Here is a 7,254-nt window from a genome sequence, read left to right on the forward strand (position 1 = left end):
ATTTACACATATATCCAAATACTTAGATATCTATAATCATATTCTTATATAGACATTCATATGCATCTATATAAGATCATACTAGTTTGTCCTCTGTTTCTCTGAGGGTGGATAACTTCTTCCTAAGTGCAAGTCTTTCCATATTTTTTCTAAGTCTACCAACCCTTCATAGCAATATTCCAACCTTTTACTGGGTGGTTCAGAGGTGGATAACCTGTAGCCTAGAGGTCACGTGTGGCCTTCTAAGTCCTCGAGTGTAACACTTTGACTGAATCCATTTATTTTAAATAGTCTAAAACAATACTGATTATTAAGGCTGACATATAGTATAGTTTCCCTATTTTTCCCTTTTGATTAAATCTGTTGTGCTTTAACTTTTTCTGGGATGCCCTGGCAATTCTTTTAAATTATTCAAGACTTGTGATTCGATTGGTGTAGTCTAGAGAACCCCAATAAGGGAATTCTCCTATCATCCTGTCATCTGTGGTTTTAGAGAATTGCTGGGTGGCACAGAGGTCCTCACCTCTCAGGATTGGTCCAGGGTCATGATGCCAGGATTTATCAGAGGACTAGGCATGCCCATGGGGTGTGCCCAGGCACACCACAGTGTGCCACCAGTTCTATCTCTTGGTGGGGCTGCCCAGGACCCAGAGCTTGCTAGCAGCAGCAGGTGCTGCTTTCCCAGTTTCTGTTCCCAAAGCCCCTATCACAGTCACCCTCATCAATTTCCTTCCACATTTCTTTTCCCACTTGCTTCCATTCATTTCCAGGAGGCTCTGATTTGCGAGGAAGAAGGAGGTCTGTCTGGTGATTGAGGACCTTCTATAGCCTTTTTCCAGACTATCTCTGTGATACTGCTCATCTCTCCAGGAGCATTTTGCTAGGCAAAGTCAAGCTCATACCAGGGTCAGGCAGACTTTCTACCTTCCTCCTTCCTGCCCTCAGGAGGACCCCACTCTACCTGGCTGCCATCAGGACAGAGAAACGTCAACTATTTTTGATTCCTCCTGCCATTTTGTTTTCTTTGGCTCAGATCATGGTATGTGGCCCTTGGGGCTAGTTGAAAGGAAGAAAAGTCAAATTCTTAAATAGTCCAGTCTCCAGTCTTTAAATTCTACCATTGGCTTGTCCCTTCCCTACCAGTCTCACCATTGGGGTAAGGGAAACAAGGTCCAGTTGGAAAGATACTTTTGTAGCCAAGAAAGGAAGACTCAAAAGATTGTGTTGCATTTTAGAGGAAGGGGGAGGCTTTATTTAAAAGGAGCTCTTGGCAAAGTTTATATTTTTCTCTCCCTTCCTCTAACCCCTCCTCAACCCACTGAGAAGGCAAGAAATACCATACCCTTTATATGAAATAGATGTTTTCAAAGTATGGTTGCTAATTTTTTTTAGGTTTCAGTTTATTTATTTAGGTGACTAAAAATAATTGTTTATGACCAAGTATTTACTAAATGTTTGCCTTGTACAAAATGTTTCCTGGGAGCACAACCTAATACAATGTTATTCTCACCTATAAACAGAGGAGGGGCTGGTAGCCAGGTCTTCCTCACACTACAGTCACATCAAGTCAACAAGCGTTTATGATGTGCCAGGCCCTGTGCTAAGTGCTGGTGATACAAAGAAAGGCAAAAGCAGCCCCTGACCTCACAGGGACCTCACAATGTGCTCACAGTCTAATGAGGGAGACCATATGTGAACAGCTAAGAACAATGTTTTATCCATGTTGGATAAAATGGAGAGAAATAGACAAAAGGTATTAGCATAGAATGTTTCTGTAGAAAATGGGGTTTGAGCTGAGATCTGAAGGATGTGAAGAAGCAGTGATGAGAAGGGGGAGAAATCCAGGCATGAGACACGGTCAGGGAAAATGACCAGAGTATCTTATTTGAGGAATATGAAGGTCATTAAGAACCAAACGTAGGATTTTATATTTGATTCTGGGATAATAGGGAGCCATAGAGATTATTGTGCAGGGAAGGGAGAGGGAGACACGTTTAGACCGTTTCTGTAGGAGTTATGTCACAATACCTCACCTTTACAAAGATACCTTAGAAAAAGAGAATGTGGAGGTAGGGGATAGGAAGCAATGATTAAAGTAGGAATTGGAAACGGTGTCAAGGAGAAAAGATAATTTAGAGTCAAATATGGTCAGGTTCTGAACTCAGAAACTAAGGAGGCTAAAGGGTAGGAAAGAGGTGTGTGTGTGTGTGTGTGTGTGTGTGTGTGTGTGTGTGTCTGTATGTGTGTCTGTGTATGTGTCTGTGTCTGTGTCTGTGTGTCCTCTTATTAGGTTGCAAAGGGGAGCAGAGATGAGGGAAGGTTTAGAAAGGAGAAAAGAAGGAAGACCCAAGTCTGAGAGTGAAGGTCCTAGGGATCCACTCTAAGAAGAAGCCAGTACCCATTAAGATGACTCATATTTAAAAATATTTAAGACCCAGGCAGGATGGACCTTTCACAAGTTTGATCTGGCCTCATATCTCAGTGTCTTGCTCTGTAAAATAGGGATGATAATCCCTCCCTATCTTCACCCCTTGGTGAATCACTAATCACACCTCACTAAACATAATCCCAGATGACTTTTACCATCTAATTTCCTCAATCTTATTTATAGGAACTGGAGAAAATTATACATCAGATTGTGAAGACTTGATCCACTACAAATGTATGTTATCTAATCTCTACTGGGCCCTCACTGCAGCAAGGTAATCATTCTACTAAGCATCTAGGTCTTGCAATGAACAGAAGGCTGAACTTGGAGTCAGGAAGATTTGATTATGAATTCTGCCTCAGACGCTATCTAGATAACATATGAGAAATGTTTTGTAGCCTTCAAGTGCTAGTGAGGCATGATTACTGAAAGGACCAGAGGTCAAGGGATTCAAGAGAAGAGGACGGGGTAGAATTGAATTGATTCACCAAGGAGTGAAGATAGGGAGAGATTATCACCACTATGGAGGATTCACATAGGGCAAGTGCTCATATGGTGGCCAGAAAAAGTGATACAGGGACACTCTCTAGGTCTCTCTTAAGAACTTTGGAATTGATTGTGTGACATGGGAGACATTGGCACAGGACTACCCAGCAGGCTGTGCCCGCATCAGAGAAGGTGAAGTGCTCTATGAGCAAAGCAGAATTGAAGCAACCCAAAGAAATGTGAGATGCGCAAATTCAGAGAATCCACCCCAAATGTTCACATGGACTATTTGTGCCCGACCTGTGGTAGAGCATTCAGAGCCCATATTGGTCTGATCAACCACACTGTAACTTGACTCTTAACGTAATGATCATTTTAGTCTTCTTAGTGAAGAAAGGATAACAACCGACCACCCAACTCCTCCGTCTTTTTTATTGGCTCTCCATTCAGTTAAGCCGGATGACTGTGGGTGTCCCCCTAAGCTCCATCTTAGGCTGTCTTCTCTTTTCCCTTAATATCCTCTTACCTAGTGATCTCATCAGCTTCCATGAGGTCAATGACCATGTCTATGGATATGTCTGTAAGCCCTATTCTTTTTTCTGATCTCCAGTACCACATCACCAACTGCTCCTTAAACATCTTATTGGGTATCCCGTTAGCACCCCAAACTCAACATGTACAAAACAGATGTCTTTATCCCTTCCCCAAAACCAAAGGTGTTAAGCCCTTGGCCCTAGGCCCACATCCTTAATGTGGTTCCAACCAGACATAGTTCCTATCTGATTATAATTTATTGATGTGTTAATTTTAAAAAAAAGACATAAACACGTCAATATGCAGTCCCCAGGGAGCCTTATGTATGAGTTAGTGGCCCTGGTTATTATATGAGTTTAGCACCACTGTCCGCAACCTTTGCCCCCTTCTCGACTTCTGCATTGCTATAAAAGGGACCATCCTCCCAGGCACCTAGATTCAAAACCTTGGTGTCATTCTGGACATCTCACTCAAACTTGCCCCATGTATACAGTGCACTGTCAAACACTGGTGTTTGGTAAGTCTCTTTCTTTCCACTCAAAGTCACCAGCCTGAATCAGGCCCTCATCACCTCTTATCTACCAAGTGTGGAGAACCTGCAACCTCCAGGCCATATATGGCTTTCTACTGCCTTTTGACTGAGTCCAAGTTTTACAGAACAAATCCTTTTATTAAGGGAATTTGTTCAGTGAAGTTTGGATTCAGTCAGTGAGCTGCACTTGAGGACCTAGAGGGCCACATGTGGCCTCAAGGCCACAGGTTCCCCACACCTGGTAGACTACTGCAATAATCTTCTAATTGGTCTCCCAGCCTCAAGCCTCTCCCCTGTCTAATCAACCCTTCATTCATCTGCCAAAGTGATTTTCCTAAATTTTGAGTCTAACTGGGTCAACTCCCTTGCTCAGTAAACTCCTGTTGTTCAGTCGTTTCAGTTGTGTCTAACTGTCCATGGTCCCATTTGAGGTTCTCTGTGCAGAGATATTAGAGTGGTTCACCATTTCCTCCTCCAACTCATTTTACAGATGAGGAAACTGAGGCAAACAGGGCTAAATGCCTTGCCCCAGGTCACACAGCTAGTCAGTGTCTGAGGTAAGATTTGAACTTAGGTCTTCCTGACTCCAGGCCTGACTCCTATGTGCTATAATGCCATAAAACTGCCCAATTAACTCCAGGATTGAATATAAAGCCTTCTGTCTGAAATTTAAAGCTCTTTATAACTTGACTCCTCCCTACTTTTCCAGTCTTCTTATACTTTATTCCTCTCCATGGTCTCCATGATCCAGCTACACCAGCCTCCTTTCTATTCTTCACACAAAACATCTCCATCTCCAACCTCAGTGCTTTTGTACTGGCCTTCCCGATGCCTGGATTGCTCTCCCTTCTGACCTCTGGCTCCCTTCAATCCATCTTCTATAGGAGGATATTTCTAGTTCTGCCTTTCTGCTCTCCACTCCCTTAGTGTCTTTACATGCTGAAATTAACTTCTATCACATATAGATGGATAGATATGTGTATACACGTGTGTGTGCATATACAGAGACAAACACAGAGAGACAGAGACAGAGACAAAATAGAGAAGCAGAGAGAGAGAGAGATACAGATGGCGACAGAGACAGAAAGACAGAAATAGAGAGACAGAGACAGAAAGAGACAGACACAAAGACAAAGATAGATCGAGATAGAGACAGAAATAGAGACAGCTTTTGCGAGACAGAGATATAGAGACACACAGAGACACAGAGACAGACACAGAGAAAAAATAGACAGAAATAGAGAGACAGAGATACAGAGAGAGATAGAGACAGAAAGAGACACACAGAGAGACAGAGATAGAGACATAGAGAGAAAGGAACAGAAACAGACAGAAACAGAAAGAGTTGTTTGAGGGCAGGAACAATGATTTTCCCTTTCTTTGTATTTCTGTGCTTATCATAATGCCTGCCCCAGAGTAAATGATTAACCAATGTTTTTTGATTGATTTATTGATCAAGAAGCCTTGTCCTGGCTCCCTCCCAGAGAATCACATGAGAAAACAGCTTTAAGAAGTACCTGAAGTAGAGATCAAATACTTGCCACAGCACTGTGAGAGGTGAGACGGCATCTCAGCCTTCAGGAATGACCACAGCCAATATGACCGAATGCATGGAGTGCTATAACTAGGCTAGTGTGACTGGGTCCCAGACCCAGGGTGCTGAAATTTAGAGGGCACCATCAGCAATTCCTTCCCTTCATCAGGGTAGAAACAAATAAGCTTAGCACCTACTTGGCAAGATAAGTTAGAATGGAAAGCCAATGGATGACATGTTCTCAGCCCAGTAGCCAGGCTCTGGATTCCTTTCCTGCACCCTTGACTGAGTAATTTTACTGTGTTCTGGGGGGCAGAGGGGAGGCTGTATCTGCTGCCCACCCCCAAATAAATTTAGTTTTTTTAATTGTTTTAAATTATTGATTTAGACCATGTTTAATGGAGAGAACCCTAGATCAGCTCTGCCTCATAAGCTCTCTATCTGTCTCTGTCTCTCCCATTTCTCCGTCTCTGTCTCTTTGTCTCTTTGGCAAACACACACAGCCACAGAAGGGCCAAGTAATCATTTATAGCTTTAGGCTCCTAGGTAATGAGCCACTATCTTCCCCACATGCCTAGTGGAGGTTATTCTTCTGCCTAAAGAAATCTGAATCATAGGGTTATGAAATGTGTCCAGAAAACTGGACACAGAGTCAAGAAAATTTGGGTTCATATCCCACCTCCAGTACTTAATAACCATGTGACCCTGAGCAAGGCACTGTCTCAGTCTCAGTTTCCCCAACTATGATAATAGTACTTTGCTCATAGAGTTATTGTTTCTCAAATGAGATAATATATGTAAGGTATTTCCCAAGCCCTTAATGATGAGTGATTAGTAGCTGTCTGACCTTTGGCAAGTCACTTGACGTGCGTTGTTTCGTATGGTATCTATACGTAGCACTTTAAGGTTTGCAAAGTGTTTTCAGCACATTTTATATACATTCGGTTAGATCATAGGATTTTCCAGCAAGAAAGGAAGGAAATGATGAATGATCTACTTAGTCCATCTTTCTCCCTTCCCCATTTTACAGATCTGAAAACTGAGGACTAGGGAAGTAAAAGAACTTGCCAAGTGGTCACACGGGACGGGAGATGCAGAGAACTGGACTTGAACCTGAATCTTTCCTGATGCAAAAGCCAGCACTGTTTCTGCTATATCCAGTGACTGCAAACCTCACTTTCTTCATCTGTAAAGTGGGGATGATAAACTTCACTGTGACTCACTCCTAGGGTTCTTATGAGGAACCTTGAAAACAAATAAAAAATATAAAGGCTGTATTGTGGCTTATGTAAGGGGGTAAGGTTATAATTAGCATTCCCAAACAGTGGGGGAAGAAGTGAGCACCAGCTCCCAGAGGGTCATGGATCCTCAGAGCTGGGTGGCACCTCCAAAGTCATCAAGAAACCCCAAGATGCTGTCATCTAATTTCTACTTGAATACCTCCTGTGAGGGGGAGTTCCTTACTTCTGAAAGCAACTGTGAGGTAGAGAGGTGGGACAATGGATAGAGACCTACGCCTAGAGCTAGGGAGATCTGAGTTCAAATCCAGTCTCAGATCTTACTGCTTGACACTGGGCAAGTCATTTAACCTTTTCCTGCCTCAGTTTCCTCCTCTGTAAAATAGGGATAATCATGGCATCTACATCCCTGAGTTGATGTGAAGATAAAATAAAAATTTGTAAAGCTCTTTGTAAACCTTAAAATGCTGTATAACTGTTATTAACTTATCCCTCTTTGGGC

At 42.6% G+C, this 7,254-nt stretch overlaps 1 long non-coding RNA gene across 2 annotated transcripts; it reads left to right on the top strand.

Moving 5' to 3' along the window:
* Window positions 1-1,667: 1,667 nt before the first annotated feature.
* Window positions 1,668-6,782, top strand: LOC140508612 (uncharacterized). Of its 2 annotated transcripts, XR_011968476.1 has the most exons (4): window positions 1,668-1,753; window positions 2,612-2,702; window positions 5,440-5,537; window positions 6,545-6,782. It is a non-coding gene; the product is annotated as an uncharacterized lncRNA (long non-coding RNA). The 2 variants fall into 2 exon arrangements; XR_011968477.1 differs by lacking the exon at window positions 5,440-5,537.
* The last annotated feature ends 472 nt before the right edge of the window (window positions 6,783-7,254 follow it).

The sequence above is a fragment of the Notamacropus eugenii genome, chromosome 5 (genome assembly GCF_028372415.1).
Source record: "Notamacropus eugenii isolate mMacEug1 chromosome 5, mMacEug1.pri_v2, whole genome shotgun sequence".
Taxonomy (NCBI): Eukaryota; Metazoa; Chordata; class Mammalia; order Diprotodontia; family Macropodidae; genus Notamacropus; species Notamacropus eugenii.